Source organism: Rhinolophus ferrumequinum, chromosome 8 (assembly GCF_004115265.2).
Source record: "Rhinolophus ferrumequinum isolate MPI-CBG mRhiFer1 chromosome 8, mRhiFer1_v1.p, whole genome shotgun sequence".
NCBI lineage: Eukaryota > Metazoa > Chordata > Mammalia > Chiroptera > Rhinolophidae > Rhinolophus > Rhinolophus ferrumequinum.
In genome coordinates, this window is record NC_046291.1 from 53069428 (window position 1) to 53085175 (window position 15748).

Below are 15748 nucleotides of genomic sequence, written 5' to 3' on the forward strand. Positions count from 1 at the left end.
ACGAAGAACTGTTTGAGACGGTTGTGAGAAAGCCAAGGTAACAGTTTCTATTTTTAAGTTTGTCATTCAGTATGACACATTTTCGTATTGAAACACCCAGTTAATGTTGACTTCTGAGAACTTATTTGCTTTGTTTGTCTCAGTTCCATATGCTTTATCGCTCAATTATGAACACATCGAGGTTTCTACCATGATGCAATCTAAATCATCGCTGTACTCTAGTTTATACGTGAAAATTCGTCCCTATGCAAAGAGCTGCCCTCCTGGACATTTGAACTATTTAGACTGTTAAACTTCAGATAAGTTAAATTCTTGCCTCCAGACTCCTACCTGTATTCCTATGGTGTTTTTTGTTTTTTTTTTAACTCATCAGAACCAAGTGCTGAAGCCTGGATATATCATACATTGTCTCTTCTAATTGGTCTTAATTTTATTATGCTCCTGACAAGAGCAGATAACTTCACATTTGCATCACTAACAGACCTCTTTCAGAACCTCTGCTCCTTCTGTTTCCTGCCTCTATTAGTCATCAGTAGACATGTTGTTGGCTTGGGTATTTTCCCCCACTTGTCAAAGTGCACTGTAAATGCTAAAGCACTGAATACATGTAAGGTATTGTTATTAATAACAGCATTTACAGTCTCCAAGGCAGCGTACAGAGTACTTCAGCAGCAGAAACTTTTTCAATGGTTTTATGAGATCTTGTGAAAAAGATAGTAAGATTCTCGGGAGAAGTATTGTCTCAGAGTCAGACAGGAAGCATGGGTCCTGTTTCCTATTGGACCGCTTAGCTACCCTTAATTTAGCTCTGAGTTCCAAATTTTTTATATACTACACTTTTATTTACTTCATTATTACTTCATTTCATCCTCAAACTCCTGTGAATTGGTTTTTATTACAACCATTTAACTCATGAGACAAGGACGCTGAGACATTGGATAACTTGCGCAGGTTATCAGCACTAGTCAATGGTAGAACCACAATATGCACCCAGAACTGTCTGATTCCAAAACCTTTATGCTCATTGGCACACTTTTAATTGATAGGATCAAATGCTGCTCAAAAAGCTGCTGGAGAAGAAAGAGGTTCTGAATCAAGTGGAGAAATATAGCAACTGATGGGAGTTTGCATCCAACAACCTTCAAGATTATGGCTCGTTCTAGATCCAGTCTGTGATTCTATCAAATAAGTAGGTTGCCCTTGTCCACAGTAATAAACTGGGAAGAGAAGAAAAGGAACCGAGAGGAATGACAAAGCAAAGGCTTCCAATCAGTTCCTTTCAGAATTCTGTTGTGTTTAATTCTGCTCTTGCCCCACCCACTTCAGGCTCCAGGCTTCAACCTTCCACTTGGCTGCCCTCCGTAAGCACAGCACCCAACACTTGCATACTCCTCACTTAAAGAAAAAAAATTAGTCTGTACTGCAAGCGGGGAAAAAGTCCTTAAAATGTCAAAAGTATTCAACTCTAGTGTAATCTAAAATATGTGAATTCAGGAAGTGTCAATAATAAAATATGAGTGAAAACATCTTTATTTAAAACATTGTACATTAATGCCAATTCAAGCATGATATATTGAGCATTTCTTGGAATATGGTTTGGGATTTGAGAGGCACAAAGGTACCAGCAGGATGGCTTTGGTGTAGTTATAAATATAAATAGGAGTAAAATAACAGTTGCATCTTCATTTATAATGAAATCGATATTATGTCCGCAAAGCTATGGAGGAGAATGGATGCCAAAATCTGTCTTTCGTTAACATATGCCTTAAGTGACAGGGAACAGTGTTGAAGACAAAATTTCTTTTTCCTCTGAGTATGAATCAGCAACATGCAGTAACTAGCAAGTAATAATAGTTCTGCTGTGAGTGCCTCCAGAGGGTAAGAAAAACAGCACCAAACTGAAAAAGCAAGTGCACCTGCAGGAGGGGTCCAGGAGGCTGCAGAACACGGCTCCCTTGAGCACCATCCTGAAATGTCTGAGCACAGTGACCCCGACTCGAGCAAGCCAGGTTGGCATGAAATGGATGGAGCACATTAAAACCTCCAGATGGTCAAAGACAGCCAACCCTCAGCTGCCTCTGGAGCTCGTCAGAGGCAAGCTGCAAGGTACTGCTACTTGTCCAAGAGTTTAAAACAGCTGCTTGGATTCTGCAGTGCATGTGGTTTCACAATCACTTAACCTTTAGTATGGAACAGCGAGAGGCAAGTAATTAACATTTGCGGGGGAGGAAAAATATTTTTTTCCTCTACCCTTCTAGGTTCTTGGCTAAGATACTCCTGTAATAACAAGATAGATTAATGGAGAAAAACAAAAGCTTAATAACATGTATACCTCCTGTATACAAAGAAAAGACCCCAGGAAAACTGAGTAACTGCAAATTAGCTGAAGCCATCACCTTACCTGCCATCTCCAGCTAACGATGAAAGAAGATGTTGGAGTTGGGGAACCAGTTTTGGGAGGTGACCAGGAAAACCACAGTAAACAAGGGTAAGGTTATGCAGACTGAAGTCCTTGCCTTCTTCATTGATGAGAGTTTCTAGAGATTTAGGATCATCCTCTTCTTGGTACAGAGAGGGAGATACCTTTACAAAGGGAGATTTCCCTTATATATGTAAATGTCTCTTAAGGGTAACTACTACTCAGTGTACAGAGTTTTCCCTATGTCCGCTGTTTCTTAAAAATAATCAGCCTAAAATAATCCTTATGCCAAAGAGGCATGTTTCCGGGGGACAACTTCTGCTCCTCTTCACATTTCATAAGGAGAAAAACGATCAATACTTTAAGAGCATATGGACTTCATGTAGTTAACAAATAGCATCCACTGAGCTGGGTCCTTGGTATCCTAATGATTTGCATCTTTATCTTTGCGTTTCTCCAGCAGATAGGCACTACGTAGAGCCCAGGTCCCAGAAAATACATGCTTTTCTATTAGTTGTTACCTACCAAATTAGGTGAGCCATTAATTTCCTCCTAAGAAGCGCTAAGCATCATCTCTCCCACGTGGGCCATGTTGTTTTGGTTTAGGAAAAGTATGAGTTTTGTTATGCTTATACAAAGTCTTTGGCAGTTTTCAACCCATTGATCCTTCCTGCGACACCACCTAGTTCATTGCAGAAAAGACAGAAGTTAATTTTGTTCTCAGTTAATCTTCATATATTGATTATTGGTTGTTTCCAAAAAATGCTGGGGCACAGCAATGACCCTGTGGGTCTTAAAGACTTTTTCATTGGGAAAAAGTGCTAAAATTGTGATTCCTAAAATTAATGAGATACTGTTGAGTCAATTGTATTAGTTTAAAAAAGAAAAAAAAAAACGTTATGTACTTAACATAAGCAACACTATTCAATTGCTGCCTCATTTCTCTCACCTCTGGCCTCCCAAGAGTAACTTGTCTTTCTCCTGAGGCTGTCCTGCTGAGCAGAATGTTTAGCGAAAAGAATGGAATAGCTCTCCTTACATCTTTAGTTATGCCCCACCCCCTCAGGTGAGCTGAGACAGTGTCCCCTCGAGCAGCATTTGGAACTCAAATCACTTGAAAGAGAATGGCTGAAATTGCCAGCGTCACATGCTGCATTGAAGCAAGGAAATTTCTGTCTCCAAGGATAATTGCTTTTCTCGTTGCTCATACTTCTTCCTTCATAGCCCTCATTTATTTTAAAGCATGTATTCCACTTTGACTCTCTAGAAGATATGTTGCAAGGTTTTTTTAAAATCCAAATGAAAGATGAAATGCAGGATCCAGAAAAGTATTTATTCTATTTATCCTTTCCACGAATGTATTCTTAATCAACCAATCTTTCTGAGCATCACTCCATTTGCAGCTTTGTTTCCTAATAGAACACGTGGGCTCTGGAGATTAGTGAAACAAAGCTTCATTATAACCGTCCTTGTTTTACTCTCATTTCTTCTGTGCTTCTCTCCCTAACTCACTCTCCAGGTGCTTCTTTCTGTTGCCAAATAGTGCAAGGAAATACTTTTGCAGATCTTTTGTTTACTTTAGGAAAAAAAAGCACTGATCTAGCCTTTCCCATTCAGGAGTGCTGCTCATTTCCTGACTGGCCTTTAAAATTTGGCTCAGTAGCAACTTGGGGATTTGTTTTCTATCCAGAGTGAAAGGAGCTGGGTGCCCAGCAGCCCCATGCTGGAATGAGAATTAAGTTCTGCTCATTCCCTGGATAAGCAAGCTGACGCTTTCCTCGTAAATCCCCCCGCCCCCCATTCCTCAAAGTTTTAATGTTTAGTCATTCAGCTTTGACTTTTTAAAAGATATTTTAATAGGGTTGTTTCTCCTCCAAGTGAATGCAGAAGCTGATCTTGTGCACAGGGAAACACTCAAGAATAATGAATTCCCTGTTTGCCATTTTTCACCTACAATACGACGTGCTATGCAACACATTCAGGGCTCACTCCTACTCCAATTCCATTGCCAGTTGCCTTGTCTGGTATAGGAGAAGCTGGAACACCAAAGGAATGTGGTTTGGGCTACCTCACTTTCCAGGTCCCCAAGACTGCCGAGTTAATGAAGTCTGGGTTATTACTCAGTTGAGCATGTTCTTATTTCATGTAAGTTTTGTAAATCCTTGGTGCTTTCGTCCCTTTGGCACATTTACATTAAATTGTATTCTAGTTACGCCACGGTATCTATACTACAATTATGTTTATATATGAATATAAGCTACTCGTGGTTCATCCTACCTTGGGGAATTTATTCATAATTTGTTATGAGGTCAGTAAATTTCCAAAGAGACAGGCTTTCTAAACATAGAGCCTATAATTTTATATATTACTGCATTTTTACATTAAAAGATGTTTGGACTAGGAAAATTGAATGATAAAAATAGAAAACACTAACTGACAAACAACCAAGTCAGGAGTGGGTGTTGTCTTTCTTTAAGGCCTTAATCTGTAATATAAAGTACTGTGGTGAATAAAATACCTTATTTGGGGGAGAGGAGGTGCAGACAAAGGCAAAGTTGTTGGCACAGACAAGGCCCAGTTGCAAAGTGTGCAATCGAGTGAAAGCTGGAACTGCTTGCCACACAACAGCCAATAATTTGAGTGACAAGGAGTTGGGGCAAGGAAAACGACTTCATTCGGAAAGCCAGCAAGCTGAGAAGATGGCGGATTAGCGTCCTAAAAAGTCCGTCTTGAGAAAGTACAGAATTCAGGCTTCTTTTACATCAAGGGAAGGGGGAAACAGGAGAGGTTGAGATCAGGTGACGGATGACCGCAGACATCTGGACGTCAACAAGGGTCCAAAGTGGATGGTGAAACTTCTTTTCTTTTGGTCAACAAACTCCGGTTGCTGTGGTCCCAGTCACGATGTCCTTATTAATCTTTTAATAAACAATCATTATTTTTGTACATACCTTCCTTATCATCTGGGAGGTAATTTCAAGTAGGGAGATAGTTTCAGTAATTAATAGGCTTCAGGTTAGATTCCTTTAATGATTAGCATATCTATGTGCAAAACTAAGTAGAAGTTAACCTGACATGTTATGGAAACTGAGGAGGTTCAAGCAAGATGGAGTCAGAAAGACTGATTATTTCATTCTATTGCAAGTGTACCATGTCAGTATGGTGACAAAGAATCCAGGGTCAATCATTCCTCTAAAGCTCAGATAGGCACAGACGGGCGCCACTAGGAAAGGCTACCAGCAGAAGCTAGCCACACTCTGGCTTAGAAAAAGTAGGCAGTGTTCACGAGCAGATTAGCCAAACACTGCTCCAGTGACCCAAAGAAAAATGCAAGGGCAGAGATTGTAGCAAGAGTGACTTGTAACTGAATCTCAGAGAACTGGACTGTAAGCTGAAATGCCCCTTGGCCTAGCTCAGGAAGAGCCAAAGAGCCCTCCCTAACTGAGCCTTTGGAACAGAAAGGCTGCACACGCCGAGAGCTTTCTTTTCTGCTTACCTGAATTATACAACAGAAATGGCTAGTAAGACATTTTGTTCTTGATACTTCTTAGAAGAGCAAAGACTCACCTTTATATGATACTTCCTTTTGATTTCAGAGCCCTTGTGTTTGTTTTCTACCGTGATATGTCACAAAGTATGAGTTTGTTGCTCTTCAAAGACCTGAAAAGTTTATTGCTCTTCAAAAACCTGAAAAGAGGCACAGCTTTAGGAGAAACACACCCAGAGGGGTGCAGGTGGAAGGGGACACTGACCAAGCCAGAAGATCACCCTCATTCCCCAGTGTGAAAGAGGAAGGTCTAGCTCCTATTTTGCAAAACAGAACAGATTAAGTTATCGGTATAATGGAGTCACCAAGTGATTGAAGATCTGCTGTCCCTCTGCAAGGAAATAAATGGAGGGCAAGTGAAGAATATAGTCCAGAATAGCCTATGAGACAAGACCACAATGTGCAATCACTGCCATCTGGTGAGGTGTGAGAGGCCTAGTAAATAACAGTCCTATGTTTCTTGCTCAAATTTTAAACCAGCTGAGAGAGACTAAGGTGTCAACTGATGAAGATTAAAATGTGTGTTTACGATAAAGCTGATACTGGAGAAAATGGCTCAGGGTATGTGGAAACAATTGCCTTCCTGGTACCGAACCCAAGAATCAAGACCCATAGCTGAATAGGCGCATGACTCTACTCATAGGGGGCTGCCCCTGTAAAGCTTTTTACAGAATAGCTGCATCCAAAAGAGTGTGAAGGAGAACTAGGTTAAACATGCCTAATTCACCTGTCAAATTCACTTATTAGATAAGTCACTTCACCTCTCCCAGGAATGAGGAGGGCGGGTCTAAAGACCAGGTGCTGTCCCTCCACGTGGCAGGAAACAGGAGCGGGAATTACCTAAATTTTTATAAGTGCTGGGTAAAGCATACCCCACATATACCGAAGCTAGAACAATGAGGAAAGGGACAAAATATTTTGTCCTTTTGTCACTTGCTGAATTGTCTGCTCAGAGAGACACACAGTCAGTGGTTCTTCAGCATTTACCTATAAGTGTGTGGCAGCTTACCTGCTCTGTAAGCATCTGCCTCAGTGATGAATGGAACCTGCAGGGTATGTGTGGATACGTGTACATGGTTAGAATACTGGGAACTGCAAACAAAATGAATTTTCAAAGTTATAACCAGTGACTTATTCTGGGAACTGTACTACACTTCAGTCTTTACTAGACTAGGAAGCCTATCAACTCTGCTAAGCACCATTTCTACATTAACTCATGTGGGAGTCCCGAACAAGTCACCCCAAGATGTGCCTCTGTGGTAGCAGATTGTTTTGAGCTAAAGGCTACGTTAGCTGCAGGCTCAGGAGAAACTCCTGCCCCCTTCCCTTAACTACCTAGGAGAATTTGAATTAGAGGCCTTGCCCATAAGAGATTATCAGAGATAACTTCTTTTGACCTATCTTTAGGACCGGGCAAACTTCTATTTACTAAAGGTCTGCTCTTCTTATCATCCTGCAATGACCTTTTGAAGCCCCCAAGGTGCATTACCTCATTCCTAGCTCGGAACGTCTTATATACCCATGTTCTCTTTCTGTTTCTGAAACTCTCTTGCATGTGGGGGTCTCTGACTCTCTCATGTATGCGGAGTTCCCATACGGATGTATGTATTAAATTTGGTTATTTTCTCTTGCTAATCTGTCTCATGTACTTTTGGTTATTAGACCAGCCAGAAGAACCTGGAGGGTAGAGGAAAGTTTGTTCCTCCCCCACACTCGCAGAATGAATAGCTGACTCTAGACCAGTGCTTCTCAAACTATCTCTGAGGTGAAAGGAGAGTTGTTGCTTTTCGTTTTGTTTTGCCCATTTCCAACCTGTCACGGACCAATACTTTTGTAAAACACAATAAAGATGAATTTCTCAGGGGGAAAAAAATGTACTCTAGTTCCTGGCATTGTGTTTCCTGGTCTCTGCCCCACAATCTCATTACCTCCCAGCCAGCCAGCGCATACCAGCTACACATCAGGCACTACTCCAGGTTTTGGGAAGGAAGAGATGAACAGGAAAAGGTAAGATAGACAATATAAAAGTCCAAGGGTTTTATTAGATTCAACCAATATAAACGTACTCAGTTTCTTTACTTACCTATCAGACTGGGAATGAAACAGTCCACAGACCAGCACCTGCCCACAGCCCACACCTTGAGCTGCTCTACTCTCTAGACCATAGGGAGACTAAAAACACATAAAAATTCATAGCTTTTGTCCTGCTTTGCCATTTGAACCCTGTGGTCTCTTGCATTTCAGGATGTACAGTGCTAAGATCTGGGCTCTTGCACCTAGAAAAGATTTGGTCCAGGTGCTCGGTGCTTCTCCCTGGTATCCTTTTCCTGCAATTGGCTGCATTAAGCACATGAAACGCCTCACCACCGAGCTCTCACCAGGACTCCTGCTGGTTATTGTTCCTTTTATTTGTTCACTTTTAAAATTTTGACTTTTTGTGAATATGTGAATAGGTACAAAATAGTTTCTATGCTGACTTACAATGGAAAGGGACACGATTCTATTATTTTGGTAAGTCAAAACTTGTGATTTTTCCCCCCACTGAGTGGTATTTTAAAGGTTGGGTAGATGCCAAATTCAAAGAACATGGAGAACTTGAGGAAAGGCCAGAGCCAGACAAACGATTATTAACAGTTTGTTTATAAGGGCCGTAATTAGAGGCTGCAGAAAATGGGTTCATTTACCTAGAAGAGCACACTAGAAGATGAGAATGATAGTTCCCAGGTAGAAACAGGTAAAAAAAAAAAATGGTTCTCAGAGAAGAAACGTGGGACCCATTTGGATATAAGTCCTAGATTCACTAATGCTGACTGTGTAACCTTAAGCAAGACACTTAATACCTCTGCGCCTTAGCGTCCTCAACTGTAAACTGGAAATGATATTCTTACCTGAAGATTGTCGCAAGGACTAAATATAATGCACACCAAGTGCAAGGCATGATGCCTGGAGGTGATTGGTGCTTAATAAGTGGTCACTAATATCATTACTGATAGATTTTTCTTTTTACAAAGCTTGGTGATTAAGTCTTCATCTCTTTTGAAGAGAGGAGGAGAAATGGACTTTTCCTGCAATATTGACTATTTAAATTTGCAATAAGTAACTGCTCCTAACTATGAAGGCTTGAGTCTTCTTATTTCAGAAAGCTACTGCGGTTTCCTTGGCTTATGTTCAAGTCAGTTCAAACATTTATTAAGCATCTACTATGTGCCAGAAAACGTGCTGGACATAGAATATTGGAATGAGTAAGACTTGGCCCTTGCTTTTTAGATGCTGCAACTTAGAGTGGATGCCCATTTGGCATCCACTGAGATGTGGTATCTCCCACTGACGTCTATTGGCTCCAGCTGTCTACCAACATTTGACTACATAGTCAACCCCACCCCATTACAACAATTGGCATCTTCATTGCTAGACCTTTTTCAAGGTCCTTCATGAATAAATCTGGTCATGTGCTACCTAGCAGAAGCCAAACAAAGCATGTGAAACAAGTCCTCAAGTTGTAGTCTCTGTACCACATACCCTCTGGTGTTCAAGGTCGCTTTTAAAAATGCTGCTCACACCTCTACACGTACCACCTCCTGTCACAGCATTTAGGGCTGCCACCCACAGTACCTCACAGCACCATTTAGCATAACCACGACCCATCCAACAGTTGAAATGAGATTTGGGCTGCCTTCAAGAAATGTGCAAGTCTCCCACTTATAGTGCTACGAGGCCCCAGCCCATGCATCATCCGCCTATGTATGTTTTAAGGCTGAATCAGATTCAGCCTTAAAAAGGAAGGACCTTATGACACATGCTACAACATGGATGAACCTTGAGGACATCACGCTAAATGAAATAAGCCAATCACAAAAAAACAAATATGATTCCACTTATTTGAAGTACCTGAAACAGTCAAATTCATAGAAACAGAAAGTAGAATGGCGGTTGCCAGGGGCTGGAGGACAGGTGGAATGGGGAGTTATTGTTTAACAGGTACAGAGTTTTCATTTTGCAAGACGAAACACAGTTCTGTGAACGGATGGTAGTGATGGTAGCACCACAATGCGAATGAATGAGTGTACTTAGTGCCAGAGCTGTACACTAAAAATGGTCAAGATGGTAAATGTTATGTTAGGTGTATTTTACCATAATTAAAAGAAAAAACCTAGCCCTTATGTTCAACCTGACCTTCCAAAATCCTGAACGTGCTGCCTTGTATCTCTAGCTCTCTGCCCTTCCCGCCCACTTTCTATACACACCACCCTGTGTCCCTCCATTCCTCACTCCACTCAGCGTACCACTTTGCATACTCTCATCTGCCAGCCCGAGGAGAGACAGCTTAAGTCCAAGAGCTCCCAGGCTCCTACCACACAGTACTGTCTTGTAAACCCCCATCCCTGCGGGAAGGATGGATCATCAAAACCCTTCACCAAGCAAACCTGGAAATTTTCAATCCTCCACCAACTCTTATGTTTGGGAGTGATGGGTAAGTGAAGAGGGCCTGAAGCAAAGGTATTACACCTGACTCTCCCGCACAGTGTGCTGGCAAAATAGAAAATAACCCTAGCATTTGTTGAGGGCCTTAGTTGGTTTGGAATTTTGGGAACCACATTTTTTTCCAGCTCTCCAGCCTCCTGCCTTCCGACCTAAGTATTCATTTCCCTCCCTTCCGAGTTCATACTCATCTTACCTATTACCTCAGCTTCTGTGCTATTTCAATCCAAATGTCCCCTCCGATTGCTACCTTACGCTTGGTCCTAGGGGGTGTCACTCCCAGCAGACTCTTCTGAACAAATATGACATAACTGGAAGTCACATAAGGCAAACCTGTGAGGTAGGAGGCGAGAAAGGGTCACGCTACCAATTCCAGTATTTCCTTAACTTTCAAAAATATTGAGATGAAGTAACCAAGTTAAAAGTTTTGGTTGTATAAAAACACATGCTTTCTGTTTTGCCCTTTTCTATAAAAAAAAATGCATTGTTTTGTTAGTTTATTCTATTCTGGAATTAACCACCTATCTTAATTTCCATAGATCCCTTCTGTACTGGAAGGTGGTTTGCAGGCTAGAAGCCTCAGCATCATCCAGGGAAGTAGTTAGAAATTCAGAATCACAGGTCCTACCCCAGACTTATCAAATCAGGATCTGCATTTTTAACAAGGTCCCCTTGTAACTCATATGCACATTAAAACTAGAACAGTTCTAGAAAGTTTTTAATTGCTCTCATTGGAGCAGTGGGTCTCTACCTGTGTCGTTCATTAGAAGCAGCTGGGAAGCTCTGACGGCTTCCGGGACCTACCACCAGATTCTGAGTTCATCCGCAGGAGCACGGGGCATTGGTATGTGTTTGTTTTTTATTCTCGGAGATTTTGATGTGTAGCCAGGGTGGAGAACCACTGACTAAGCGTGTGACTTAAAGGAAAATATCACAGAGAATTCCATGAATTTTGAACTGGTGTAGAGTTGCAAAAAGCAGAGTCAGATCGTTAAATTTAAATAGGCTTCTTAACCTAAATACATGAGTATTAACTGGAAACTGCAGATTTAATGTAATAAGTGATTCCTCCTTAAAAGTCGTCCTCTTTTATTCCTCATTTTTCTCTTATTTTCTGTGTCCTCAGTTCTTAGAGGGTGCCAACAGCTCCCTTCTAGTAAATGGCATCCGGGGCTATCCACCCAGGCCGGTGAGAGGGCCGTGTTCCTGTGCCAGAGCTGCTTCCTGCTGCCACCGACGGATCAGGTACAGGGTATCGTGGGAGCTGCCATCACGGTCACTTTGGCTGCTAGTGCGGTTTAGTTTGTGGGGGCTAAAAAATAGAATGTTTTTCCTCCCACCTCCTAAATTCCTCTAGCTAGACTGATGAATTAGCAGAGACAGATTAACAGGAGGAAATAAAATTTTACTATGCGTGCATGGGGAATTCACATAATCATGAAAATTCCAAAGACAGTGAGGTAAAATTGGGTGTATTTGTCATTTTGGACGAAGGAGTAAAGAGGAGGTGGGCAGTGATGGGATTTCAAAGGAAGAAGGCAATTTACAGGCAATTGAGGAACAGTGAACATACACGGCAGTCAGATTCTTGCTTCAGTGGGACACAGCGGGTGATCTGGCTACCAGACCTCTGCTAGAGCCCTCCCACGCGGCATACTCAATTCAAATTCTGCTAAGGAGCACATCCTAAGGTTTCCTTCCTGAAGCAGGCCTTTCCATCTGAATCTCTTAGGCAGGAAAGGGGGAGGGTCTAAGGTTCTTTCTGTGTCTTTTGTTTCTTAATAACCAGCTTAAAATCAATATCCCAAAAGGCACTTCACGGTGGCAAAACTTTGGTCCCCTTCAGGTTGACTCCCCCGAGACTCACTGTGGTAAAGCCACTCTGCCCGGTAGAGGCCACAAGCTGCCCTTTAACACACTCTTTGCAAATCAGCCTTGGGGGTGGGCTTGACATAAGGCCGCCTCCTTCCACTCCCCCAAAAAGAAAAAAATTGGAACAACTTTGGTATCCTCACACCAATGTGCAAATTCCAAAAGTTCTTTAGCCTCTTCCATTGTTTTCTGTTTTCATCTGTCCTTTCAGAAAGCCCAGCCAAAATCTATCAAAATCTAATGGGTTTAAGAGTTAGAATTTCACCTGCCAGGTGGATCTCACTTTTCCTGAAGACATGCTCTTCTTTTTCGGTCACAGTGAATAGATGAGGGCCCTCTGCAAGGCTTTTAGAAACATGTATTTGCCCATATTCTACATTTCTAGCCCAGAAACAAGTTTTTTAGAGGTATAAATAGACTTTTTTTAGTCAGTGTTAGAAAACATTGTTTAAAATGCTTGCAAGTGAAATTCAATTTAATTGATTTATCAAATCTTAACTGAGTTCCTGCTGTTAACATCACAAGAAAACGACTAACAGCTTTCTCATTGTTATTGAAATATACATCTTCTTTATATAAATATTTTGACATTTTTTGAAATGCCAAAAATATACATGATGTGTATTATTCAGTTAAGAATTAGGGCTCTTGTTTTGGCATAAAGCTTATTTCAAATGGTGAAAGGAGGCAATTGCTAATGCAGATAAGAAAGTAGAATTGGGCTAACACAGTCATTTTTATTGATACGATATATTTCAAGATAGCGTTCTGACAACTTAATTTCTTGGCAACGAATATACCCTAAATGATTGTGAGTCATTTTTGGGTCATGATTTCTGGCTCCTAATTAAATATGTGTCATTGAGCAAGTCAAACATTTTCTGCCTCAGAGTATTTATTTGTAAAATTAGGAAATCGTACCAAGAATCCAATAAGATCCCTTCCAGCTCTAAAAATCAATGATTCTATGAATTCACAGCTAAGTTATGTATTATCAAAAGGCAAAACAGCATCCGCATCTTCTTTTTTTTAACTCCTGGTGTTGCCACCATATGGAAAACAACAAAAATAAAGACAATTAAAAATAGAAAAACATGGTTGTCTACACCGGCAGCCACGCCTTCCAAGAGTCCTCGGCACTCTGCAGGTCTGAACGCAGGAGGACGGCATGACCTTGGCACATTGCAAACCGGGCAACGGCCTCAAGGTCCATGGACGGCCCCTGGAGATGATGGAGCGGTACTCGCTACAACGCAAGCCACTGAAACCTGCTCTGCTTCTGGGCAAGGAGTGATTTGCCGGCGTGGACATCCAAGGCCACGCGAAGGTGGTAGTCATGTGGCTCAGATTTAGGCAACCCGCCAGTCCATATCCAAAGCCCTGGCGGCCTATTACCAGAAATTTGTGGAAGAGGCTTCTAGGAAGGAGATCAAAGATCGTCCTTCAGTCTGACGGGACCCTACTGGTAGCTGAGCCCCCCGTTCCTGCGAATCCAAAAAGTGTGGAGGTCCTGGTCCAGAAATCCTACTGATAAACCCATCGGGGTTCATCTTTATAATCAACAATGGTCGTGGGATTTAAGATTAAAAAAAAGAAAGAAAAAATGGATTTAAGATTATGCCATCCTAATATCTCAAGTGTTTTCATTTTACGTTTCATTTTGATCCTTAATTATGTGTACACATAATTTTACATAAGTGAACCATAAAACAAATAAAATTTCATATTTGGCTCACTTCACTTGACTTCATTTAACATTTTAATATTACTGTTATCACTCATAATTACGGTTTAAATGGCTACATAATATTTCATTGATGTACCATAGTTTAAGAATTTCCTATATTTGGAAGTTTAGATTGCTTTTAATATTTGACAACATAAAGAATACTGCAGCAAACTTTTTATTCATGTAACTCTTATTTTGAATAACTTTCTTAAAATAAATTCTAGGGGTGTGATTACTGAGTTCAAGGGAGCCACTCTATGGTTGTTGGTAAGTATTGACAAACAGCTTTCCTAAAAGTTTACACTGATTTATCTTGTTGCCATGATATCTGAGAGTGACATTTTAACTACAGCGTCACTAAAGGTGAAGTATGAAATGCTACTTAATGTCTTAATGTCCATTTCTTTGACTACTGGCAATCTTAAACATTTTGTCATTTATGATTGCATTTTCTCTTCTGTGAATTGTCTCTTTGTGCTCATTTCCATCCATCTGGGTGTGCAACCATGGATGAGTCGCTTAGCCTCTCCATGACTCCTTTTTCTCCTCTGTAAACAGAATAATAATACCCATCTATAAAGTTATTGTAAGGATTAAATAGATTTCTAAATGTAGAACATATAGAATAGTATCTGATACATGGAGAACCTTCTAAAAAAATGTTAAAATTAGAGTTAGTAGTAGCATTGGTATTAGTTACCTAATAGGATATTAGTGATTTTCTTTATGATTTATGTTTTCTTCTAGTCCTTGTATAAATGCATACATACCTTTGATTAACTTATAAGAGCTCTTTATATAACATAGATGTGACTTTTTTGGTCTGCTGGGTTTGATATTTTACCCAGTTTGTTATTTTCATTTCTATATTAGTTTTGCATATGTATGTGTGTATCCACGCACACAGGAGCATATGCGTACGTATTTTCTCACAAGTCCAGAAACACGGTGTCTATGCCAAAGGGGGGGGCAGCTCACAAAGATGTTGATTGCAGACAGTGCTCAGAATGGCATGCCCAGCTCTGCTGAAGAAGTGTTCAACCAAGTCATTTAGAAAAACAACAAAGAAAACCAAAAGCAAAATCAAACTACATGCATACAGTCACTTACAAAAACAAAAACAAACCATGTACACACACACACACACACGCACACACGCACGCACGCACGCATTACAAACAAACAAAACTGTAGATATTTTAAACCAGAGAGATGAAAGAAAGCCATGGAAATTTCTCTTTAAGAGTAATTGATTCTTTGTATGCAATCATTGCCTGATTCCTAGCATACAGAGGTCTAACTTTGACCATGCAGAGGAAGAACCAAAAGGTGGCATCAATAAATTGCCTATGGGAGTAAAAGAACTCATAGAGTTCACAACATCATGGATGGAAGAATCCTCAAGGAGGGAATGAAGCGCAGCTCAGAGGGCAATTAGCAGTGTTCAAGACCAAAGTTAATCAGCATCCAGTGAATGAAAGGATAAAGAGCAATAAAAAAAAATAACAATATGTGTAATGAGAGGAACGGAAGAAGGCCGCGATCCAGATGAGGATTGGAAACTATTTAAACTGGATACTACAGTATATGTTTTGGCTCTGAGAAAACAGAAGTTGAACTTTTGAGTAGTAATCAAGGACTTGGTCTCAAAGTATTTGCAAATAGTGCTGGTATGGAGAACAGATGCTGACATAATTGCCAA